This window comes from Panulirus ornatus, chromosome 3, assembly GCF_036320965.1.
Source record: "Panulirus ornatus isolate Po-2019 chromosome 3, ASM3632096v1, whole genome shotgun sequence".
NCBI lineage: Eukaryota > Metazoa > Arthropoda > Malacostraca > Decapoda > Palinuridae > Panulirus > Panulirus ornatus.
Window position 1 is genome coordinate 24,804,502 of NC_092226.1, and position 27,594 is coordinate 24,832,095.

Sequence of the window (27,594 nt, forward strand, 5' to 3'; positions counted from 1 at the left end):
TGTGGTATATTAAGTAATAGTAGCGGTTGTGGTAGTAGTAATGATAGTATTCAGACATACACAGTTTCCACAGCATATGGTCCAGGTAGTGTAGCACTAGTGTCACACTGTGTCTCTCCAGCAAGCAAGACCCCGTCATATCCTCTGAGGAGAGAGATTTCTGAGCCGTAGATCATTACGGGTTCAGGTCATCCATGTGTCACGTCTGGTCACCACTAATTACGAAGAATGTTTTCCGTAATCATATATTTAAAGGATTTTTTTTATTTTGTAGGTTCGCAATGATTTTTTCCCCCTTTTGTAGGTAGAAGTGATATAATGAGTATGTCGCCTTTTTAAAGGATTATATGTCTGTACAGTTGATGTGAGGGGGTCTGAGTTTGAAGGCTGATGTAAGGGATTGAATTCGAAGGCTTCATGTGAAATTCAGGAACGTTGGGTCTAATGTTATTATTTCTTCATAGAAGGAACTTGGAGGATGAGTCTCTCCCTATGTTTGACATTCTGTTGCCTTCAATGGTGGTCATGTTAGGCCAGTTCCTCATGTCGCTAATATTAACGTCTCGAACGGAGCGATATGTCTTTTGAGCACGACGGTACGACCCTTGCCTGCTCAGGTTCAAAGGCCAGGCCATCATTCCCAGAGGTCGCACACCCTCGTGCTCAAGAGGTTTAAAGAATATAAATGACTGTACAGTATATATAAAGTAGAGAATGGCATAGTGTTTTTCCTAATAATTATTTTTGAAATATAATGATAAATGATAACGACTTTTAATACCTTCCCTCCTTTCCCTCCGACAGATTCCAACCCTTGTATTCCCTGGTTCCTCTGTCATCACCCACTCCTCTGCAAGCAGTGAGGTAAGTTGACCTTTATATATTTTGATTCCATTTCTCTGACCTCTCAGTCACGAATCGTGAATTTCAGTCTTTTAAGTTCTCCTCTGCGCGTCCGGCTCGGCAAATTGCGAGCATTTTCTGTCTGTCTGTAGATACACGTAGTGGGGTAGATTGTCCTTAGGAATATGTTGATGGAGAATGAAGCTCTGCCGTGAGTGTTCACCTGGTTCAGTGTGTTGTGCTCGTCGTGCCGTCCCGTCCGCTGGTGTCGCCGTGGCTGTCCCGTTTATCCGCGCCTCGTCTGTCCCGTAGTCGTTGCCCGTCGTGATCTGTCGTTGCCCGCCGGTCGTTGCCGTTATCCGTCATTCGTTCGTGTTCGTCATCGTCTCTTGTCATCTGTCGTTCCGTTATTACGGACTGGTCGTCACAGATTTGACTCGTCCATCAACACGAGATGGGTCGACGACCGATTTGCTGCGCTTAAGAAATAGCTTTGGCCTTATTCTCTTTCGAATCTGTTCGTCAATCATTTTTCCGGAATTACAATGATTTTTTAAGGGATCTTGTTTTGTTTTTTTTTTAACCTTGACGTATCTGAGGATCCCGTGGCGAAGCGGCGGAATGGCTTCCCGGCCCCGCTGGTGTCTGAACGCCAGTGATTATATCTCGGCCTGACTGTTCTATATTGTATCTTGATCTCAGAATATCAAAAGTAGAAAGCTTGATACACACACACACACACACACACACACCCACACACACACACACACACACACACACACTGCTGACGAACTACCAACTTGTGATTTTTTTTTTCAACGCCGTTGATTTTGCGGTTTGTATATTTCCATACAGAGTTCGCTCGACTTAAATACCCGTAAGAATACATACGAAAAAAATCTAATCTGTTGTGTCACACTACCGAGATAATAACTGAGATGCGGAGGTAAGTTTGGCCTGGCGGCGATGGAAGGGAAGGCACTGTATTGTTCAGAGACTCTTTTTAGGCACATAAGTTTTACCATTGAAAAGAATATATAGATAAGGTAACTTGCTGGTCGTGGGATTCGATATAACTAATATAGTGGATTGTTGGGAATTCATATTTTCTTTTAGGATAGGAAACAGCAGCTCTTGTGTTTATGTGGGGCCTGGAATTTTAAGTTTTATTGGTAAAATCACTATATATATATATATATATATATACATATATATATATATATATATATATATATATATATATATATATATATATATATATATATATATATATTAAACATTTTCGCTGATATCCGTTTTTTTGTTTAATTTTTCATTCACATGAAAATAATATAAATAATAATTGTTATTATTATTATTATTATTATTATTATTATTATTATTATTATTATCTTTAATATCAATACATTTAAGCGTTTGCTCGAATCCTATACAGGTATTTCCTCTGCTTCTGAGCGTCATGTGTTGTTATCTGTTCCACCTTAACTACCTATTATGTTGTCTAACGGAGGCCATATTCAGATATTTTTTTGAAGCACTTGAAAAGTCAGACTCTCTTACAAATCTGTGAGATTGACATAGGGGCATTTTACATAATATATATATATATATATATATATATATATATATATATATATATATATATATATATATATATAATCAGAAAGAAGGTAAGATATTCTTAAGAAACAAAGTAAGTTCAGTCAGAATTTTTACTCAGTCAAGCGTGCCGCTGCTGCTGCTCGTACTTCACATCTTGTATTAAATTGATTAATTTTCCATATTATTGTCTTTGTAATGTGTCCGCTGTCCCCATTTCCTCCACATTTTAAGTGGTGTCTGTATAGCATATGTCAGCCGGCCATCCCAGCAAGAATGTCCCAAGGAGGTCAAATATATCAGATTCTAGTATAGTTATTTTAGTGATGACATTAAAGAAAATAGTTAACAAATATAACTGAGTAAATGTAATCGTCAGATTTAGTTTAGGTTTATTTGTACAAGCACCTTCTTGTTTAATCCGTGTTTTAGACATAAAGAGAATATGCTCTCTGCTCTCGCATTAATATATATATATATATATATATATATATATATATATATATATATATATATATATATATATATATATATATGTATATCGTCCGCCAGGGTTGATATGCTTTTGTTCCAGAAATCCGTGTATCTTCTTCATCAAGCGTATGTGCGAATTTCTGATTAAGACAAATATGTGAACCATTGTGGGGTTCCACAAGGTCCCAGAAATGTTCAGACACTATCATTTTCAAAATGTACGAGAGATTTTGGCTGACACTTTTTTCGTGGTTTTGCTCTTCCTTAAATTTGTATATATCAGCTCATCAGTTGCTGGAAAATACTGATGTTTTCTTATGTTGAGCAAACGTGTGTATTTTGCATCCCAAGTTACAAAGAAAGACATTGAACCAAAGGAAAACCGGAGGTCCAGATACTGAACTTTAGGACCCGACACAGTACCAAACCAGACAATGGACCACAGAGGACCACATATGAAATATCAGGGCCCGACACAGAAACAGACCAAACTGTGGACCACAGAGGACCACATATGAAACATTAGGGCCCGATACAGAAACAGACCAAACTGTGGACCACAGAGGACCACATATTAAACATCAGGGCCCGATACAGAATCAGACCAAACTGTGGACCACAGAGGACCACATATCAAACATTAGGGCCCGATACAGAAACAGACCAAACTGTGGACCACAGATCACCACATATTAAACATCAGGGCCCGATACAGAAACAGACCAAACGGTCAGCACAGGCAACAATGTCGAAAAACAGAGCACCTGACACCGAACTACAGATAACAACACAAAGGACGGCAAGACCCGATAAATGGTACACAGAGGACCAGATATTGAACCACTCGACCCGATGAGGTGATTTGATTTTTGCAGTTAACCCTGGCAAGTTTTTTGTGCACCCCATGCTCATCGTGTGAGCAGTAGCGCAAATGGATTACAGAGGTCACAAAGGATTTTACAAAGTTGGTTTATTATATAAGCTTCCTTGCATCCATTACGTAGTTATTCTTACGATAAGTTATAAGGCGATGTAAAAAGTGAACACAACCTTAAAATCTCAGGTATCTTATTATTAACAATAAGGTGTTGTGACATTTCTTGCAGGAATTGTTTAGATCTCTTCCTAAAAGGCTCTATTTTTTTCATATTCTAAAACATAGTGTTCTAGTTTGTGTCTAAATCTCTAGCCACGAACTTTTTCCAGCTCACTTGGTTAACATCTCCAGTTAGGCCAAAGCGCCTTAGTCAAGCAATGACAACATCTTGTAATCTGCTGATCTTGTTGCTTTACACATTTACACATTTCACTGTGATGGAAAAAGTTTCTACTTGTGCTTGCTTGTCAAAGAGGTCTGTTGGTTCCTTTCTCATCACAGTTTTGAGGCTTCTGATCTACAACCAAGTGTTGTTTTCAACAGCTTCTTTACGTCTAGCAAGTTTGGCTAAAGAATCAACAACTGTCACGCTCCCTTATGAGAGGGAATTTTATTTGAATCCCTTAACCAATAACACTCAGATGTTTGTCTCTGGCTTCAGAGACAAACATGTAACATGATGATCTTGGGTGTTAAGGGCAAGCAGTGAAGATAAAGAATCAGATGATTAAACTGTCTGTGGCAATGATTTTTACAAGCTGAAGACCGATAAGTATGACGTTTGATTCAGTTTGTTGCGTAGATGCCCAATTGGTTATTCAAGCATTTTTATCTAATCTATAACCATTAGGCTGGATCACAATAGCCGCACTGCCTTGTCCTCCCAGTGGCAGAGGTGAGAGAACCGTCAGTATAGAGACACTGGGCTATGTTGTATTCGGTCTGGAGTCTCTGTACATGTTCAAGAGCATTGGTTTTGGCTATGTGTTGAGGGTGAAGATCGTAAGAAATTTGTTATTGAGGCGGATGAGTAGGTTCAGTAATGTTAAAGGGAGTTATTTGCCTGGAAGGCAAGAAATGCTGCAGTTTTCCGATTTTATACAAATTATGTACACCAGACATTGTCATGGGTTTGGCTGTTATTTAGATTCATGTAAGACGTGGTATATTTGGTTCAACACTTCTTTAGAGACAACACTATCTGGATCACCACGTAGAAGTTTCAGTCCTATCAGAAGATTGATTTCAAGTGTTCTATCCTCTGTGCTGCGAATACCAAGTTCTTTCCGCTTATTGAACACTTTAGTGGTCTTTGGGTAACCAAATATGAGTCATAGGGCTTCATTTTGCATTTTTCCAGGTCTGTCAATACCTCTCTTGTTATACCTAATGCCTTTGTCGTTATGTAGGACTAAAGTTGGCGAGTGGTAATCTACTGTAGACCTGAAATAAGCCAGATACATCAATTCAACAATTCTGATATTTGAATCATAACTGAGATTGTAACCAGCAGCAACTCCAAGAGCTCTGAGTCTATTTGTACACTGTCGATCTGGTTTTTGTACATCACCTGCAGTACATGCATGGGACTGAGACACCAAGGTATTTAAAGGAGGAGATATTGTCAGTGTGTTTTTCATCAATTTTCAGTTGAGATGGTCCGCTCCTGCCATTACCAATTCGTTTATTGATGACCAACGCTTTCACAGGACGTGTTTATGCAGTTAAGAACAGTTTGCATTTCACGATATGTTTTCATGTGTACAAGAATATCGTCAGCATAACTAATAGTAATATTCCTGGAACTTTCTGGAATCGATTTCAGTAATGAATAGCTTAGTCCATTGAACAAGGTGGGGCTAAGTACACCACCTTGAGGAGTGCCGAGCAGCATGTCTTAGCTTCACTGCTGTATCCTTAAAGCAACACAGCAAACTTTTTGTTGGAGATATAACTGAGTTTCCAGTGCAGAAGTCAACCACCAGAATCCAATTTTACTAAGTTAGACTAAATAACTTAAAGCACAGAAAACCAGACTGAACCACAGTACCCGAAAAGGAAACACAGTGGACTGGACATAAACACCAGGACTCGATAAGACAACACAGGAGACCAGAGACTGAACCACAGGACCCGATAAGGAAACAGAGAGGACAAGACAGTGAGCCTCAAGACCCAGTATGAGGCAGGGAACTGAACAAGAGGAACGCTCCCAGACGATGACCTCTGGAAAGCGACCCGTTGAGCGGCAGGGTTATACTGCAGATCCTGACCCTTTGGGTAAGGGGGCTGACGATCTTCCCACTCTCGACACAAAGCCTCCGCCTCATCACGGGCCCACGTCAGGAGAACCTCGTCCGAGCGATAAAAGGTGAGCGGCGTCGTGGGTCGCTCTAACAACGGCGTTGCCATGCCAGGCTGGGCACGTCGCGCGGGCGGGCACCTTCCCTCCCACCTTTCCCAACTTTCCCATTTGGGATTCTTCACGCCGACCGGGTCAACTGTTCGCCCAATTAAAGCCCATTAGGCCCGGCGCACACACAACCCGGGCTGGCGCGCTGCTGCACGTAGCATCGCGACGCCGATTACTGGTACGGAAGCGACGTGTGCACTTACGGCATGTCAGGATGATGGAGGGGAGGGCACGCCTGGACGCGCCGAATGAGGCCGCGCTCGGCATGGCTGGGGAGACATACTGCCACGCAGACGTGTCCCGCAGACGCAAGCACGAGAGTAATGCATCATTTGTTCCCAGGACGATATTCAGGTAAATTTTTTAATGGCCACTGAGACATGTTCGGGGTGTGTAGGCGGCGGGATGGTGACACTAGGGTACTGCCTGGCCTCTTAACAGCGTCCGGGAAAGGAATTACTTAAGATTTTGCGACTGACCGTAGCTCAGCATTGCGTCAGAGTCCGTATCCTTTACGGTACGTGTCCCACTCTCGGCGGACAGTTCAGGTGGTCGTGAACATGATCTGTGTGGCAGCCGAGTCAGTTTGCTTCCCGTCTGGACGTCAGTGTAGAATTAGTATGAGAACGCCTTCCAGTACACTTGGTGCTCTGCATTGCCACCTAGCTTAACATGATGCCCGAGCAACATCCCTCATTACCACTGGGAATAGGTAACTCCCTCAGTACAGTAAGGGAGTGTTGGACGAGACATAAAATCGATCAAAAAAGCAGAGCACAGTAATGCGACCCGTAATTAAGACGTGTCTGGACAAGGGCTGCAGCTGAGTGACTCAGGGAGTGTCTGAAATTGTTAGATTTTGGAGTTATTTTTTTTTTCAACCAGCAGCCTCTACTGTTTTTCCTTTCAGAGCTACAGCCTCTGCTCTTACCCTGTCTAACAGCTTCAACCTTTACAGTTAGTTTCTGTAGAATCTACAACCTCTCCTGTTGGACAATCTAACAGCTACAGCCTCTGCTGTTGGCCTTTTGACAGCTACAACTTTTGATATTATTGAACCTTCTCATAACTACCTCATGGGCCTTTTGACAGCTGCATCCTTTACTGTTAGACCCTCTGATAGCTACAGCCTATTCCTTTGGATTCTGTGACAGTTACAGCCTCTTCTGTTGGATCCTGTCACAGCTACAACCTCTACTGTTGGGTTCTGTGACAGCTGCAGTCTCTGTCGTTGGCCTTTCTAACAGCTGTAGCCTCTACTGTTGAACCCTGTAGACAGTTACTTTACCAAGTAGCATTACTAATGCCTTAGAGTATTTTTTTCTTCTGAATATGCCATCCTTACGTTATGATCGGGAGTTCCTTTATTGTTTTCACTTATTTCCTGTACACGTATTTGACACTGTAGCGTATTTTCTTCGTACAGAACATCCGTAATTCTCTCTCGAACGCCACAGTGAATGTGGAGGTGTGTTTATAGTTTTGGGCGCAATCCGAAGCTTTCAAAGTATTCCGTAGAAAATCTTGATGTATGGTACACATGAGTTCACCTTCTGCCCTTCACACAGACTCACACACAGCACACACACACACACACACACACACACACACACACACACACACACACACACACACACACAAAACCATCTCTCTATAACCAGTACCACGAGTGCGTTCTTCCGTCTTAACCTTTCTGTGATCTATAAATGAAGCACATGACTTTTTACGTTTGGACAGAAACCTTGAACGTATTTGGGGATGTCGCAGGAGACACCGTGCGAACCTGAATTATTGAAATGTTTTTTGTGTGTAATGGCGTCTTATCGCCTCTCACTTTCGTCTGATCAATATTGGAGTTATTCACTCCGGTGTGAGAAAGTCAAACAGATTTGAGAACGCTGAATGTCGCCGGAATGCATAATGAATAAGACTTTCATTAGTAATGAAATATTCAAGCTGAAACTCATTAATGAAACACCAAAGCTAAAGCTCTGCTGGAAGTGCCTGGTAATTTTTTCATGTCTCGGAAATGTGAGTGGAGACAAGCTTCCCTCTGTCTTGGCTGACTCGTATCCATTTTCTTCCCGTGAAATGGTTGAATCTTTTTACTGTAGTGACAAATATATTTATTCGTCGACAAAGGATGAAATTTATAGGTCATAAGGTTGGATTATACCCAGTATGGTTGGCAAGCTGTATACATCTTTCTTGCCCGGCCTGGATGGACATGTTGATACAAAGAAGGGACTTCGCATTTCGAACCACCTTCAAGATGTGAAAGAATTTCGAACTGCTTTTTAGAGTTGAAGTTTGTATTTCCAAACCACATTTGAGAATAGAAGTCTACATTTCGAACCACATTTCAGATTGGATGTGTTACCTACGCTTGATATTACACAGGTTGTTACTTCCGCGTACCACTGACGCTGTGTTGCCACCTGTATGTCTTGAGTTCGAAGTTACTTCCCACATGTTGTAAAACACTGTTTTGCCTCCCTCATCCCACGAGCACGATGCTGTCCCCCACGTGCCATTAACACGGTGTTACCTCCCGCATCTCATTAACACAAGAACAATCTCCTTGACAACTTTGCCATGAGTAATATAGACCTTATCCACATGATGCAGAGGTCTTCAACCCATTTCATGAAGTACTGATAAGATATTCTTATCATTTTGACTATCTGGTAGATAAGGAGTGAGGACCGCATCCTTAAACATCACCACGCCTTACGAATTGTCCAGATCTGTCACGTATTTGTTATTTTTTTTATTTTTTAGAGAGAGAGAGAGAGAGAGAGAGAGAGAGAGAGAGAGAGAGAGAGAGAGAGAGAGAGAGAGAGAGAGAGAATGCATGAGAAGGATAGATAAACAGACTTGACTGTCCATGGCGAAGTTCCCTGCTGCAGGACTGAATTAGTCACTTAAAGGCATAATGATATTTGCTGTAGAGACGAAAGTAAAGCAGAAAACACCTGACTGCACCAGGGATCGCTTGAGAGAATATGCAGATCTAAACAGGAAAGTTATTCAAAGTTTTTGTCTAAATTTCAGTTCAAGGTACCGATGGTGTTGGCAGTGGCAGCATCTAGTGGAAATTTACTGTCCTATAACTCTTTAGAAGAGGGAAAAAAAAAAAGATATATATATATATATATATATATATATATATATATATATATATATATATATATTATCCCTGGGGATAGGGGATTAAGAATACTTCCCACGTATTCCCTGCGTGTCGTAGAAGGCGACTAAAAGGGGAGGGAGCGGGGGGCTGGAAATCCTCCCCTCTCGTTTTTTTTTTTTAATTTTCCAAAAGAAGGAACAGAGGGGGCCAGGTGAGGATATTCCAAAAAAGGCCCAGTCCTCTGTTCTTAACGCTACCTCGCTAACGCGGGAAATGGCGAATAGTTTGAAAAAAAAAAAAAAAATATATATGTATATATATATATATATATATATATATATATATATATATATGCATACGATGCTTTTACATCTCTTTAATTTCATTTTGGTCGTTGGATATATCTGATGTGAAGAAATTTTCGTATGTTCTCTGTTGTCGAAATTATTTAGTATTCTGAAAACTTTTTTTTTTTTTTTATCAGACCTCGGAGTTCGTGATTTTTTTTTTTAGAGAGAACGGATTTTGTTTTAGATCTTCGGATCTTTCTACAAAAGGATTATTTTTGTGGTGGGAAGTAGTTTGTGTTGCTCATCTGTAAATTCATCCAAGTGTTTCTTCGTTTCACATCCAATTCCTTGATCAGAAATGCACAACAAAGTAGTCCCAGTGAGACATGACTACGGGGTTGAAAAGAATGAGCATCGAACCCATCATCTTACAGTTCATATTATTGGCTACGGAATATAGCAATCGGTTAGCTTTACTGATTGCAGCCTGGCATTTTGTTTTTCTTTGTAATTTAGGTCATTATCGATCCGCCATCTAACTCTTCCTCTTCTCATAATGATAATAGCCTTTCAAGTATGTTGTATTCCGGGTCATTTTTGCCACTGGGATGCATAACCATGTTCGTTCACACTGAAGTCTATCCGCTGTGTCACTGACCATTCCATCAATTCGTCTACGTCACTTTGAACCTTTAGGCAGCCTTCCTATTACGTGATTACATTTCCTCGTTTTGTATCATGAGTCAGTCTTGAAATTCTGCTCGCGAACCCTGTCTTCAGATGACTGACGTGGGTAATGAAAAGTATGGGTGCTAGGAAAGAACCTTGTGGTGCCCCGCGCGTAATGTGTGATTTTGGGTATCGGTCTCTGATGAGGTACTTCGTTTTTCAAGTTTGAATTATGTACCATCTCAGGAATATTCTGGAATCCCTGTATCATTATATATTAAAACCAAAGAATTCGGTGTGATTCATTGGATGTATGTTATCTCGAAGCCCATGTTGATATTCGATTATCAGTTTCTCATAATCTGAAAAGTAACGATTTTGCTCGTAATTATTTCTGGCAGTACTGGACACTACTTCGAAGTGCATGTCTTATCTTTTCTCTTTTTTTTTTCATATTGATGTTACCTTAACGTGCATCAAGTCTGGAGGCACTTTCCTATCTCGTAGCGCTTTATTGAGTATTCTGGTGATGGAATCAACTTCTTCGCTTACCTTCATTTACTACTTTGAGACATGTATCGCCAGGGTCATTTGGTTTGGTCGGATTCAGGTTATCCCTACGTTTGAGTACTTCTCTACCAGTAAATATTATTTCTAAGATTTCATTTTCTATTCTTTGAAATGCAATTAGTGCTTGTGGTATGCTTGAGCAATTTACTCTCATACACACTTAATTGAAATAAGTGTTTAGTAAAGGAGCCATTTCTCTGTCTTCATTAGTTGAAGTGACATTTTCAATAGGTTAAAGGCCAATGGTATCTCTGAGTTCCCTTCTTCGAACATCTTACATAAATGAAATTAATTTCGAAACTTTAAGTCGTAGACTCGTAGATTAAGCGAATGTACTTCTATACATTTTTCACATTGATCTGAGTTTCATAATTCAAAGAAAATCTCGTATGATAATGAAAACTATATTTCTTATCTAGTCTTAGGTATACCCTTATTTTAGGTACGAAATAGCGTTTTCTCTGCTTATTTCTGGAAGTCGATGGGCTTCTTAATTTTCGTATTTTAGGACATTACCTGCGTGGGACTCGCTGGTTAAACCGATGATTACCCGAGTTGCCGTTCTGATAGTAGAAGTCGAAAGACTGTTTAGTGTCGTAGTAAAACCATTGATTATTACTGGGCTCAATTTTGATTTCTCGTGGAAACTGTGTATATCAAATGCATGAAATTGAAAACTTATTAACCTAACGAAATACGTAGCCACGATGTCATTTCGGACTGAAAAATAAGAGTGTACCAATGAACAGATAAAGAATTTAGTTTTGAGTGTCCTACACGGGTTCCTCTGATTTGTATAGCTAAGATTACGTGGCAGATGTAAATAAATACTTTTCGCAGACTTTATCATTACCTCCTACTACGTGATGTATCAACGTTGCTTTGCACTGTGATTCGTCAAGTCTTGATGATGGTATGCGCTAATAAATAGCTGCGAGTTGATCATTGCTGGGTCCAGCTGCTCGCAAAAAGTTTCTATTTATCTTTTCTCGTCTTTATATCCTGTTATTTGCTTGCTTAGTTGTTGCTGTCAGTGTTCATAGTTGTGATAAGGTGAAGAGATGCACCGCGGACGATGATCATATGCCCTGATCCAAGTGGACACCACTCCTGCGGCATATCTTAGGGTGACACACTGCCTCCCCTGCTGGTTGTGGGTCCCCACCACGGTTCTCATCAGCCTCACTTTCGAGCCATTGATGTGTTTCTTTTATAATGATAATGAATATAATTGTTATCCCTGGGGTAAGGAGGAAAGAAATTCTACCTCCTGTTTCCTGCGTGTCGAAGACGACTAACGGGTCAGGAGCGGAGAGGTGGAACATCTCCCCCACCTCCCTTCTTGTATTTCAATTTCTAGAAAATGGAACAGGAGTCAAGCAGGGAGTTTTCATCCTCCTGGAAGGCTTCGGCTGGAGATTCTAAATGTGTGGATGCAACTAAGATGAGAATGAAGGAGAGATAGGTTGTATGTTTGAGGAATGGAACCTGGATGTTCAGGCCGTGAGTGAAACAAAGCTCAAGAGTAAAGGGAAGAATGGTTTGCAAATGGCTTTAGAGTAAAAAGAGGGCGGGGGTACTAGGGTAAAAGCTATGGAAGGGGTAACACTAAAGTTGTGGGAGCGTGTGGAGGAGTGTAAGGATGTGAGCTGAGGACTGACGTGGGTGAAAATAAAAGTGTATTGCGAGAGATGCTTGATTATTATTAGTGCTTATGACTCTGGCCATGAGAAAAAATGAGAGGCAAGTGTTTGTGGAGTAGCTGAGTTGAGTGTGTCAGCAGTTTTGAGGCAAGAAACCGGGTATTAGTGATGGGTGATTTAAATGCGAAGGTGAATAACATGTCAGTTGAAGGTATGAATTGGGAGGCATGGGGTATCCAGTAATCTGAATGGAAATGATAAGCAGCTTGTGTAGTTGTATGCAGAAAAAGGACTGGTGATTGGGAATGCTTGGTTTAAAAAGAAATATATATGCAAGTATAGGTATGTGAGGCGAAAAGATGGTGAGCGGGCATTATTGGATTACATAATAATTGATAAACATACAAAAGAAAGACTTTCACGAGAATGTGTTGAGAGTGGCAGGTGGTGGGATGTCTGATCATTACGTTGTGGAGGCCAGGGTGAAGATTGTAGAGGTTGTCGGAAAAGACGAAACGCTGTGGGTGAGAGGAGTGGTGAAAGTAAGTGCGCTTGAAAAAAAAAAAAGAATTGTATGAAGAAATACATGGACAGATTGAGCGCAGAATGGCAAAAAATTGAGAGTAAACAAAGCAAGGAGGGTGGGTGGAGATTGGGAGGTATTTTGAGAAGCATTGCTGGCATGTGCAAGAGATTCTTGTGGCATGCGTAAGGTGGGAGATGGGCAGATTAGAGAGGATAGTGTGGTGGAAGGAAGAAGTGAAGTTGCTAGTGAAAGAGAAAGGAGAGGTATACGAGCGGTAATTAGAGAGAATGAGAGCAAATAATTTGGGAATGTACAAGGGAAAGGGGCAGGAGGTCAAGAGGAAGGTTTTAGGGTTGAAAAATAGGGCAAATGAGAGTTGGGTTCAGCGAGTATCAGTAACCTTCATGGAGGATTAGATATATTGAAAGGAAGTTGATAATGTGCGGAAAACAAGTTGATAATGTGCGGTGAAAGGGGCAAATGGGGAAGTGGTAACAGGTATTGGTGAAGTAAGGAGGAGTGAGTATTTTGAAGGACTGTCGAATGTGTTTGATGACATGTTGGCAGACGTAGGGCGTTTTGGTTGGGGAGGTATGCAAAGTGAGAGCGTCATTAAGAATGGTTTAGTGAAGAAAGGAGAGGTGGTGAGAGCCTTGCGTAACATGGAATGTGGCTGGAGTAGATGGTATTGCAGTTTGATTTTCTTAAGAAAGTGGGTGACTGTTGTTGATTAGTTAGATAAGATTTTCACTGTTTGTGTGGATCATGGTGAGGTGCATGAGGATTTGTGGAATGCATGTTTCGTGCCTTTGTGTAAAGGCGAAGGGGACAAAGGAGAGTGTTCACCTTACAGAGGTATAAGTTTGTTGAGTGTACTTGGTAAGTTGTATGAGAGAATAGTGACTGTGAGGGTGAAGGCATGTTTAGAACATCAGCGTGGTTTTAGAAGTGGTAGAGGGTATGTGGATCAGGTACTTGGTTTAAAGAATGTGTGTGAGATGCTTAGAGAAACGGAAGTATTCATATGTTACATTTATGGCTCAAAGAAAACATGTTAGTGTTGATAGAGATGCCATGTGAAATGTCTTACAGATATATGGTGTGAGAGGAAAGCTGCTAGAAGCAGTGAGAAGCTTTTATCAGGGGTAAGATGTATATACAGTTATATAAAGAGGAGAGTGAATGGTTCCAAGGGAAGGTTGGTATGCCGTAGGGGTGTGTGATGTCACCATGGCTGTTTGATTTGTTTACGGATGGTGTATTGAGGAAGGTAAACGCAAAAGCCTTGGAGGGGGGGGGGAGGGTGTCCTGTGTGCTGTATGCAGGGAATGAATGGGGGGCCTGGGAAGTGACTTTGTTGTTGTTTACCGATGACACAGCACTGGTAGCCGATTCGAGCGTGAAATTGCTGAAGTTGGTGAGCGACTTTGGAAGTATGTGTGAAAGGAGAAGGTTGAGCGTAGATTTAGATAGAAACACGAGTATTTGGTTTAATAGGGCAGAGAGACAGGTTAGTTGGAGAGAACATTTGGAAGTGAAGTGTATTAGATACCTGGGAGTGGTCATGGCAGCATATGAAACCATAGAAGTGGAAGTGAGTCATAGTGTGGGTGAGGGGCGAAGGTTGTGGGAACATTGTAGATGTGGAAGGAGAGGTCTTTATCTGGGAGGACGAAAATGGGTATGTTGGACGGTGTTGTAGCCCCAACAATACTGTATGGATACGAGACATGGGGTATTGATGAGGATGTTTGGAGGAAGGTGGATGCGTTGGAAATGAAATCATTGAGGATGATTTGAGGTACGGGGGTCTCGAGGGGCTGGTAATGCTGATGTACCATGGGGGTAGGTGGAGGGGGAGGATCGTTTGGTGGTCAGCAGTTGGGGGACGGGGAAGTTGACGGGCGGTCAAATATACCGTGGCTAAACGGGGCAATAATAGACGAAATGTATCGATTCTGAACGTAGTAGAATGTTCAAGAGAACGGTGATGTACATGACAGAAAAGACATTTTTTTGTTATATTTCGTATTGTTGATCATAAAGTCGTCTGTCACTTGAGAACCGGTGCTGGAACTCGCTTTGCATCCCACGAGATCTTCACGCGCGACAAGTCCGTCGTCGATAGCTTATCAGATCCATCTGTGGCCGAGATAACGCTGGAAGTGATCGTCCCAACCGAATCCTCCTCCCAGGATTCGAAACGCCATCCCGGCGAGGAGGCAAGATATATACGGAACTCGACTCTTCAAGTTATGGAAGAACGAACTCCTGAGAAGAGGTGTTTCATTACTTATGTGGTCGGTTGTACACAGATGTTATAAATAGACCCAGACGTTTTATAATGCAGGATGTTCAGCCAACTTCCTGGTGTTCAGCCAACAACTTCCTGGTGTGTGTGACATTTCTCGTATTATCCATCATTAAGGTTAACAGAGGCGTTCATCGGCGCTCCCTCCCCTCCTACCTCAGCTATCATCTTGTCCATCCCCTCCCTTCTTCCCCTTCTCCCCTCTATCTTCCCCTCCTTCCTTGCCTCCTTCCCTCTCTATCTTCTTCTCCACCCCTCCCTTCTCTTTCCCCTCTCCATCTTGCTCTCCTCCCCTCCCTCCTTCCCTTTCCTCCTCTATCATCCCGTCCTCTCCTCCCTCCTTCCCCTTCCCTCTCTATCATCCTATCCTCCCATCCCTCCTTCCCCTTCCCTCTCTATCATCCTATCCTCCCATCTCTCCTTCCCCTTCCCTCTCTATCTTGCTCTCCTCTCTTACCTCCTTCTCCCTTCCTCTGTATCATCACCGTCCTCCCCTCCCTCCTTCCCCTTTCCTCTTTATCATCCCGTCCTCCCATTCCTCCTTCCCGTTCCTATTATCATGCTTTACTCCCCTTTCTCCTTCCCCTTCCCTCTCTATCATCCCGTCCTCCCTTCGCTCCTTCCCCTTCCCTCTCTATCATCAACATTGCTTCTTCTCTCTCGGTTCTCCTTACTTTCTCCTCAAACATTTTCCATCAGCCTCTCCTCCTTTTCCTCCTCTATCCATCCCTACCATTCTCTTTCTCTTTCCATTCCCCCCCTCTCTCTCTCTCCTTCCTCCTCCCCCCCTCTCTCTCTCTCCTTCCAACAGCCACAAACAGCACCACCTCCCACCCTCCTCCCTCTACCACTATCACCTCCCTTCTTCCCCCCTTCCACAACCACCACCACCTCCCACCCTGCTCGCCTTCCTCCCCCAGTCACCACCACCGCCACCATCCCCCGCCTCTGGCCGTCGCTGCCCGCCCTCCCCACTAATCACACAGGAGCCATGGCTGAGCCCTGGTCGGGTCACTGCTACAAAAACCTCGGCCGATTCCACATAAATATCTGGTTCGACCGATGTGGTCCGCGGCCCCGTGGCAGCCCCAAGCCTGGTACATAAACAGCGCCCCGCATCTCTTAGCCGCCTCACCCCCGGTATGCCATATCCTCCCGTCATACTCCAGTATAACGTCACCGAGGTACGTATATGAGAGGTATAGCCTTTCCTTCGGCGAAGACACGTGTAATATGAAAGAGCATTTGCGAGAAGAGCGTCGGTATGCAATAAAGAGGAGGAACAGCGGGTAGCTCGCCGCCCCCTGAGCCTCAGCCCCCCCTCTCTCTCGTCCCTTCCCCCTTGTAAGGGGAGGAGGGGTTCCAGGCACGGTTGTCATCGAGACATCTAAATCATAGCTACTGGCGTCTCTGGAAGGGCCTGGAATCACTTAGAATTCGGAATAGCCTGGGCAGTTCCAGTCTTTCCACACCGAGAAACCTTTGGTCATGGATGCCTCAAACCAATGGACTGTGAACGCCATTTTGGAGGGACCAGGGTCGTATCCATCAGGAGGACCCTGGCTAAACTTAGACCTTAAGGAACCAGCGTACAAGGGTAAGATCGGCTCGTCGTGGCAAAGCATGTTGGTGAGTGTCCAGCGGGCTCTCTGGAACGATGGCCCCTGGTTGGAATGGCGGCCAATTATCAGGAATATTTGGTGGTCATTCCTCATTTCGGAATCGCCAGCCGCTTGAATAGCAAAATTATGGGCTTGTAGCAGGTTAGGTCACCGTCTCCCTCCCCGTGGCCTGTAGCAGGCTGGTGTCTAGCTTCCCTCCTCTTGGCCTATAGTCGACCACTTCACTAACTCTTTCCCTATGGCCTGTAGCAGTACACTGCTCCTCTCCTTCCATTCCCTGTAGTTGGCTAGTACAGCACCTCTCTCCCCATGCCCTGTAGCAGGCTAGTACACTGCCTCTCCCTCCCCATGGTCTGTAGCAGGCTAGTGCATTGCCTCTCCCTCCCCTATTTCCTGCAGGAGGCTAGTACACTGCCTCTGTCCCCGATCCTCGTAACAGTGCACTGCCTCTCACCCTCCATCATTCCCTCCGTTCCAGCTCTCTCGACCTATCCTGCCCCACTTCCCTCTTTATCACGAGGGATGCTTCGTACGGGTCGTGGGGAGGATACCTCGCAGCATCATCCCACCACCTACCATCCAGACCATCCACAGTTGACTTATGGAGATGGTGTGTGTGATTGCCTGTTTGTGCTATACGGGGGGCTCTCATACATCTTCGTAGATTTATATATATGCTGTCTGCTTTAGCTATGTCCTCAGTCAGTTATGTACCTTTCGTCCACCACACTTATCCTGCATGAGTACTTCTTTAAAACTTTTTTTTAACAAGCTTCTTGTTGAATTTCATGTTATATCTCCTGGTTGTTCTATCCCTTCATCTCTCGAAGAACGTCTCCCGGTTGTTCTATCCCTTCATCTCTCGAAGAGCTATTCACTGTTCGTGTCATTCATCTGTTTTACAAACTTAAACATTTTGATCATATCACCCCTCACTCTTCTCTCTTCTTAAAGAAATTTAAAGCCTTTAACCTTTCCCTGCAACTTAACTCTCGTAATTCTGGTATTATCTTTGTTGGCCTCCTCTGGACCCTTGCTAGTGTCTCTTTTGTGTGTGTGTGTGTGTGTGTGTGTGTGTGTGTGTGTGTGTTACAGTAAGGGAGCTTTACACTAGAGGCCTCATGTGAACCGTACATTCGCATTTCGAGAGATTTTGAGATTCTGAAGTCTTGCATCGTTGCTTTTATTCTGCCATGTCTTCAAAGCAATTCTGTCTCACGAGAAACTCCTTTGGTTTTTGGATTTTGGCACCTTGGAATGCATGGCAGAGTCCCCGTCCTCTCACCTCGCTCTTGTGGTAAACATTTAGAATCGCGGAGTTTCTCCTGAAGCGCGGGGCCCCTCCCGTCACTCTTTCAAATGCGAGATCGTCATCTCCACCCAAGAGACTGCAATACTGCCAAGAGTTTCTAATGCTAACCTGAAGGACAACAGCCTGTTTGAAGCGGCCGTGAGTTCCGCGACCATCGATGTCATTTTAGAGAAAAAAAATTGAATACCAAAGAAAAGGATGGAAGACACGCCCATCCCCGCACATGCTTACGACTCACTGCCTCCTTTTTACTTGGTGCTTGGTTAACCTCACTACTGTGAACCTAACTCCATAGATCTTCGCCTTATCTAAGCAGCAACAGATTCAGTTTGTGAAAAAAGGCTGATGTCTGCTTTCGAGGAGGCTTTGACTCTCCGTTGGAATGACTCCCATTTGGTAAAAAAGTAACCTTCCTTGTTAGACTTTGTGGTAATGAGGTTCACACTGACCTCCAAAAGGTCATTCCAGCTTTCACGTCTTCCTTTGAAAACCTCCAGCGAACTGGTGTCTGAAAAGCTATCGGAAACCCTTCGTAACACTGCAGGAGAATACGATCCTGATTTCACTCCTTCAGCTGGGGCTTAGGATGCCTCTGTGGGTGATTTATCAAATCCCACGTCTTCATTGACTCGCAAGGAAAGCTGCTGGGATAAACCCATCGCGGTCTCAGCCAGTCTGGACGATGCCTACGCCATGTTCGATCAAACATCATCCCAAAGGGAAGAATGACCAGCCGGTCTGACTTTAAGTTGGTTCTTCTCTACATATTCTAAGAACTTGTATATCCCCCGCCATTTTCTTTTCCCCATACGAGCCCAGACGATCTTCCTGTAGCTGATACTCCTCATTATGAGGAGTACAGTCACACACTCTCTCTCTCTCTCTCTCTCTCTCTCTCTCTCTCTCTCTCTCTCTCTCTCTCTCTCCGAAGGGCCTGTAATCCTGCCTGTCCGGGGCTCGAACTTGATCTGAGTTTCATGGGTCGCAGCGCTAACCACAATACCGCGGAGAGTCCTGTCATAGCTACAAACAAGATAGATAGATAGATAGATAGATAGATCATAGATAGATAACAGAGACTTAGAGAAAAAGATACTATTTTACTAGGAAAATACTAATTTACTAGGAAACTCTGGAGATGAAAAAAAATTCTTACCTTTAATGTACTTCTTCGTAGACAGTTTTCTGAGCATTATTCATAAGATTACATTAACTTCAGAAGTCACTTTCCGAATCCAGCCTTTTTCCAAATTCGATCGTCCTGACATACGTCAGACGTGTGGAGAGACATTCTCCACGAGGTAATTACCTCTTCTGGGTTGTATCCGGAGGTCGGGATTCATAAGTGTGAGAGCGCGTCATGTGCTCTCTCTCTCTCTCTCTCTCTCTCTCTCTCTCTCTCTCTCTCTCTCTCTCTCTCTCTCTCTCTCCTCCTCAGCTGGGAGACCGACCCGACTGGCTGCCCAGGCCCCGCAGGTGGTGATCAAAATGCACGCGCTCATTTCCCGCAGCTACCGACGAAGATCTCCTTGAAAGAGGTCGCGTCTAGATTGACAGAGGTAATTTAGTTGAAGTTTCTAATTAGGTTGACTTTGGACATAACGGAGGAGCATGGGAGTGCTAGGTAGAGACGTGTGCCTGGTTATCAGTGCCAGGTAGTGCCATATACCTGGTTGTCAGTGCCAGGTGGTGCCATACACCTGGTTGTCAGTGCCAGGTGGTGCCATACACCTGGTTGTCAGTGCCAGGTAGTGCCATATACCTGGTTGTCAGTGCCAGGTGGTGCCATACACCTGGTTGTCAGTGCCAACTGGTGCCATACACCTGGTTGTCAGTGCCAGGTAGTGCCATACACCTGGTTGTCAGTGCCAGGTAGTGCCATACACCTGGTTGTCAGTGCCAGGTAGTGCCATACACCTGGTTGTCAGTGCCTGGTAGTGCCAAACACTTGGTTGTCAGTGCCAGGTAGTGCCATACACCTGGTTGTCAGTGCCAGGTAGTGCCATACACCTGGTTGTCAGTGCCAGGTAGTGCCAAACACTTGGTTGTCAGTGCCAGGTAGTGCCATACACCTGGTTCATTAGTGCCAGGTAGTGCCATACACCTGGTTGTCAGTGCCAGGTAGTGCCATACACCTGGTTCATTAGTGCCAGGTAGTGCCATACATAGGGTTGTCAGTGCCAGGTAGTGCCATACACCCGGTTCGTTAGTGCCAGGTAGTGCCATACATAGGGTTGTCAGTGCCAGGTAGTGCCATACACCTGGTCCGTTAGTACCAGGTGGTCCCGTACATCTAGGCCTTTGTACCAGGTGGTGCGACACACGTGGTTCTCAGTGCCAGGTCGTGGGTTACGTCAGCACCAGTACCAGGCGCCATGATAGGTCGTCAGGGCTGACAGGCAACGCTCATCGTGTATTTATTAAAGTTCGACTAATTAAGAGATAATTGGACGAGAGATTGATATCTCCATTATTTTGGGTTGTCACTGGAAATGTGTTCGATATCGTGTGTGTGTGTGTGTGTGTATGTATGTAGGTATGTGCGTATTTGTTTATGTTGGTGTGTATTTGAGTATGTGTTTACATTTTAACTGAATGTGTGATTGCTGTATGCATATGTGATTGCTAATGTTATCATTATTGTTATTACAGTTATTATAGTTACTATTATTATTATTATTATTATTATTATTATTATTATTATTATTATCATTATTATTATTATTATTATTATTATTATCATTATTATTATTATTATTATTATTATTAATATTATTATTATTATTATTATTTCATCATTATTATATATTCTCATTATTATTATTATTATTATTATTATTATTATTATTATTATTATTATTTTATCATTAATACTCATTTATAGTGATAATAATAATAGTAATAATGATAATAATAATAATAATAATAATAGTTATTATTACTGTCTTTATTTTGTTATACTTGATCGCAGTTTCCCGCGTTAGCGAGATAGTTGCAAGAACAAACAAAGAAACGCCATATTAGCTCACATCCATTCTCTAGTTGTCATGTGTAATGCACCGAAATCACAGCTCCCTATCCACATCCAGGCCTCACACACCTTTCCATGGTTGACCCCGGCCACTGCACACACCCCAGTTCAGTTCATTAACAACATGTCGACCGCTGTGTAACACGTTGTTCCAATTCACACCATCCCGTGCACGCCTTTCACTCTCCTGCGTTTTCAGGTCCTGATCACACAAAATCTGGAAATCCTCCCTTCCTGTATTACTTTCCAAAACAAGGAAATGAGAAAGCTGCCAAGTGAGGAATTTTCTCTCTTAAGGCTCATTCATCTGTTCTTGTCGCTACCCTGCTCGCGTTGGAAATAGCAAGCATTTGAAAAAGAAACATATATATATATATATATATATATATATATATATATATATATATATATATATATATATATATATATAAGCATTTATATCATGTGTATGTGTGTGTGTATGTGTGTGTGTGTGTGTGTGTGTGTGTGTGTGTGTGTGTGTGTGTGTGTGTGTGTGCGCGCGCGCTATAAAAAGGTGGTTCTCTCTTCTTTCTATAGACATGTCCAGGAAGTTGCCAGACGCACATTGGTAGCCTCTATACATAGTTGTCAATAATTCATCTATTTCCTTCTCAAGATAGAAATTGCTGAAGTGATACTATTTTTTGACATTATACTATATTATACACTATAGAAAGCCGGTTCTCTCTGCCTTTTGTCTGCAGAAACGCTAAGAAAGTTGCTGGACGCACAATAACTGACCCATATACAAAGTTTCCAATATGTCATCTATTTTCCTTTGCATGATAGAAATTGCTTGCTGCTGGGATGAGATCTTTTTTGAATGCTATGTTTGTGTGAGAGGGAAGGTTGTGCCTGCAATATTTAAGGTATGAAGAGGAAAAATGGGAAGAATGAATGATAGAGCTCCTGAACAGTGCTGCTCCACCATTCTCCAACGAAACACTTTTTTGGCTTATTCCAAAGAGGGGCTCTTAGCTCTTTGCAGGAGCTAGCAGACTAGGGCCCACAGGCCCGAATCTGCTACTACACATGAAGCGGTCAGGGAAAACCATGGAACTAGGGTGTGGGCATTGCCTTTGGGTAGTGGGCCCTAGGTTCTGTCCATTAATACATCACAGCTAGAAAGTGGATGTGAGACAGTAAGGCCATATTTTTCGTGTGTTCCTGGCGCAACCTTGTCTACGGTAGCATCTCCCTGCATGTGGACACTAGCACTGATTCGTCTGCACTGGCACCTTCCATAGTTGCCGTCACAATGCTCCTGCGTCCTGCACCGTCGACTTAAATGTCACTGACTCTGTGCCCACCTCGGCCCCATCCTCCCTCGCTGATGACACCGTCACAGAGGGGGCGTCTTACGTTACTGTTGCCAGCAGAAGGCCCAGTGGTTAGACGTGTTCATCTTTGAAAAAAAAAAAAAAGTAAAAAGGAATCATCCTGTGGAGTGTTGTTGAGGTAATGCCCTTATGTTGAGAAAGATTATGGAAAAATGGTAATCATCTCACGTCCATCGTCAAACTTGCCAGATAAGCACGTGCTCTATTGAGTAAACAAACCTCTGGTACTACCTTAGAGAGGAGTCTTGACCTTTGATGATAGAGAGAGTGAGTTTCATCGATGGTAATTATGGCGACAGCTGACATGATCAGCCCTGCTCGCTTCACTTGCTCATCCTGGCCTTCAGTTGGCGCTCGTCAATTATAAGTTACGGACGCCACGATTGGGCATTAGGTACATTATTTATTGGGTGCTGCGAACCAGAAATTGTTATGTATAGATGATTTACACACAGCCTTTTGATTATCACATCACTGATAGTCTGGATAAGACGACTATATACTTTATGCCCTCGTATGACTAGGATTATTTTGTACTCTGTGTACCTTAAGAGAGAAGTAGCGACAGGTCTGAGTCGAGCGTAAACGAAATTAAGAGTCAAATGTTGGTGCGTCTCGTGTCTCGCAAGATAAACGACTGTAGATCAGTTTTTTTTTTTGTTTTTTCTCGTCTCTGAATTGTCCAGTACAACAATATCATTTATGACAAAGGCTAGTTCCTTCAGTCTTCATGTATCGCAACCGTTGTTAGGTTTAATCCAATCTACCAAACGTTGTCAGGTTGCTCGAGTCATGTATCCTAACCGTTGTCAGCTTCTTCCAGACTTCCGACCGTTGGCAGGTTACTCGAGTCTTCATGTATTCCAACCGTTGACAAGTTTCTCCAGCCTTTCAACCGTTGTCAGGTTCCTCCAGTCTTCCAACCCGTTGGAAGGTTCCTTCAACCTCCAAGCCGTTGTCAGGTTCCTCCAGTCTCCAACCGATGACAAGTTCCTTCAACCTTCCAGCCGATGTCAAGTTCCATCAACCTTCCGACCGTTGTCAGGTTCCTCTAACCCCGCAACCTGTGTCAGGTTCCTCCAGTCTTCCTACCCGTTGTCAGGTCTGCCTTAGTCGTCCATCTTGCGTCTTAACACGGCAGCAGAATACAAAAAGCAACATTTATGCCACGCTGGTGAACACATCAACAATAAAGACGTTCGACTTGGGGTCTCGGGAGTAGTTCTTGTTTGGAGAATGACCGAGCGTGTTAAATTACTGAACGTGAGCTGGTCCTCAACCACGGACCCAAACCTGGCCTCCTCCCATCATTAATGCTTTGCTGGTTGTCGATTAAGAAGAATGGTTACGGGATCGAAACGGTGTAATTGTTGACAACACTGTACATATAGAGTGGGGATTGCAGTCCCCGCCTCTCTCTTCTCCTCCTCCTCCTACTCCTCCGCCAGCAGATGCCAACTCTCGGTGAAGGTTAGAAAATGGGTGTGTGGGTGTTTGTGTGTGTGTGTATGATAACTTGGTGTTGGAGGCTGCGTCCAACAGCAACAGAAGTTCACTGTAGGAAGATTCGAGTCACTGAGTGGTATTTTAGGTTTCTTTGGCAGCCATTTTCAGCCACTTTTTTCTCTGTTACATTTAACCATAGTTAGCCACACAGATGGGGTTGACCTGTACTATTCGATACCATCATCTTGAATCATCGTCGTCTTGACTCATCTGCGTACACCATTGTCGTCTTGAATCATCGTCAGTTGAACCATTATCCTCCTGAATCATCACCAACTTGAACCATCGTCTTTGTGAATCATCACCAACTTGAACCATCGTCTTTGTGAATCTTCACCAACTTGAACCATCGTCTTTGTGAATCTTCACCAACTTGAACCATCGTCTTTGTGAATCATCACCAACTTGAACCATCGTCTTTGTGAATCATCACCAACTTGAACCATCGTCTTTGTGAATCTCCACCAACTTGAACCATCGTCTTTGTGAATCTCCACCAACTTGAACCATCGTCTTTGTGAATCTTCACCAACTTGAACCATCGTCTTTGTGAATCATCACCAACTTGAACCATCGTCGTCTTGAATCATCAGTGTGAACCATCCTGAATCACGACCAACTTGAACGATTGTCGTCGTGAATCATCATCAGTTTACACCCTTGTCGTCGAGATATACTCTCTGGACGATCGTCGTCTTCCTGGATTAACATCAACTTGAGCCGACGTCGTCTCGAATCATTATCAACTCGAAACTTCGTCGTCGTGAATCAGTGGCGTTTTGAACAGCCACCATCTTGAATACTCGTCGTCTTGACCGACTGTTGTCTTCTGCAGTGAACATTTTGACGACACTATCTTGAACCATCGTTGCCTCCCACCATCGTCAGCGTAATCGTAATTGTTCTCTGGGGTTCGTTGTGTTTGTTATCTTACACCGTTGCCACTGTTATGTTGTACCGTTGGTACTGTTATCTTACATCGTCGTCTTTGTTACTTGGCACCGTCGTCACTTATATTGTACCGTTAACACTGTTATTTTGCAGTATCGGTACTGTTGTTATCTTGTACCGCGGTCGCTGTTATCCTGTACCATCGTCACTGTTACTTTGTGCCGTTGTCTTTTATCTTCCGTAACTGTTATCCTAAACCTTCTTCATTTTTATCATGTACCACTGCAATTCTTATCGCTCCCCCTCGTTACTGTTATCTTGAATCGTCGTCCCAGTTATCTTGCACCGTCAGTCGTGGTGTCATGCACCATCGTCACATATATCTAGCTCTGTCCTCGCTGTTATCTTGTAGCACCGCTGTGTCAAAGGTCCATCATCAGGAACCGCTTTCGCCTTGGATCACTAAACGTTTCGGCGACGGATGAATTTAGCGAAGGACCCGGGGTTTAAGGCCAAGGAATCCGAAGGAGCTGCCATGGTTGGCGGCTACGGATGGTGTCCTCACCGTCACTTGATACGGAACATTGATCAACGTTCACGACCATACAACAGGAGACTGTGTATCTGACATGTTTTAGCTAACACTCAACATCGCGCTGGAACTAGTGTTTTGAACGGGCGATTTGATTATAACATCATTAAATGCTCAAGTTAGGTGTAATAATTTCCGTTGACTTATAAGCCAAGAGAGTATATAGTGCACAGAAGTAGGAAAGATGGCGAACAGAATTTTTGGCCTCCATGGTTTGAGCATTCGAACTCTTAAGTTCAAAGATGAATTCTCTTTGGCGGTTCACCGATCCGTTCCCGTCTTCAGTGTTATTCCCAGTTCCAGTCACTCGACATCATACAAAATATGACATAGAATAAAAAGAGGATGGCGAACAGCGGCGTGATGTTACTCAAGAGAGCCGTCCAGACGACCTCAACCTGTATAAAAAGATTGAGATGGGATAAGGATTCAGTATCATCAAAAGCTTCGAATATGTTGTTCGAAGCAGCTATGAAGATTTCACCCGTAGTAATGGGTAATAAAGTCATAGGAAGCGTTTTACCTCGTATGAGGCAAAGCATTTCTTTCTTTCCTTTCAACAGGATTGTTAACATATGCGCTGCTTTACCAGTAGTTCAAGTCAATGCTATAGATATATTTGAAAATAAACTGCCCCTCCTTCGTATATCTCGTTAAGTCATCTATATCCTCCTCTGTTCGTTCCAAGAAGAAGCTGTGTGTCTCTGAGGCCGTCTCCTGTCATAAGCAAACTCGACAGGATAGACCTAGTGGTCTTCCGCTGTTTGCATACCTTTTCTTCCCCTCTCTTCTAACCCATCTTGAACAGTTGTCGCCAAGAAGCATTGTTATATTGTCCAGAGCCATCGTAACGTATGCGTTAACATGTATCATCTTTGTCCTGAATCTATTTCGTTATGATGTGTCGTCGTTGTGAAATATTACCATCACGTTCTCTTGAGCCAGAGCCATCATTGTCCTCTGTCCTTTCATCATGACCTGCCGTTACCACAAACTGTCATCGTCTTGAACCATCGTCTCAAATGAAATCTTGAATTGATCTGTTGTTAATCTCGAACTGATTAGAGATGTGCCCACAACGTCTTTAACCATCGTCCTTTCGAATCATTGTTGTCGTGAGCCATCATCATCTTTCAGCATCGTACTGTAATGATGGTGTATTGAACTATTGTTGTCGTAGGTTGCCATCGCCTTAATCTTCGTTGTACTGTAATAACGGTGTTCTGAACCATCGTCTCCCTCTGTCACCAGACAAGTACTTGGTAGTCATGGCAAGAACCAGCCGGAAATACCAGTGTCTTACTGTCTCCAGTGCAGTCCCAAGGGTTTACCTTATGTTTGCTGACTTTATTTCTGATCTTGTCACAGTCTCTACTGTACAGTGACATGGCAAGGGCATCCTTGTCAAAGTTCATCGAGGGTGACAAAAGGAAAATAGTGATAGAAGGAGAATGTAGAAATTGATCAGTGGCTCCACAGTTGTTGACATGACTCTTAAAGATAGAAAGGTTAAAGGGAGAGAACAAGACGAAAAGAAGAATAGGATTTTAAAGCTTAGGTGTTCGAGGGAATTAAAGGTATCATAACGGGAAGTCTTCGTGTAGCTGGTCGCCACACACAAACTGTGGGAAGCAGCAGCCAGACGCGTTCCTCGGGTCCAGGCTTTAGCGACGGGACATATTACGCATGCAGCTTACGAGAACAGTGGCCACAATGATATCCATGAGAGAGAGAGAGAGAGAGAGAGAGAGAGAGAGAGAGAGAGAGAGAGAGAGAGAGAGAGAGAGAGTAACACTGCTGCGCCCTGAAGAGGGTGACTAAAGAAAGGTGATATCAGGAGAGTTAATGAGACACAAGGCTTTTTAAATCCAGTATCAGTAATAGAGAGTTGGAGGAGGAGCCGCCCGCTTAGATACCTAAGCAATAGTAGG

At 43.3% G+C, this 27,594-nt stretch overlaps 1 protein-coding gene and 1 long non-coding RNA gene across 9 annotated transcripts in view; one reads left to right on the top strand and one right to left on the bottom strand.

Annotated features, from left to right (window-relative positions):
- Nucleotides 1-27,594, top strand: part of LOC139761399 (Fanconi anemia group J protein homolog) — a 1,968,572-nt gene that overhangs the window by 487,674 nt on the left and 1,453,304 nt on the right. For all 6 annotated transcript variants that reach the window (XM_071685544.1, XM_071685606.1, XM_071685598.1 and 3 more), the window contains one exon: nt 805-864. The gene's annotated coding sequence lies outside the window, so the exon portion shown is untranslated. The remainder of the gene's footprint in view (nt 1-804; nt 865-27,594) is intronic.
- The window catches only part of LOC139761437 (uncharacterized), a 289,141-nt gene that overhangs the window by 151,468 nt on the left and 110,079 nt on the right, over nt 1-27,594 (bottom strand). The window lies entirely within an intron of this gene.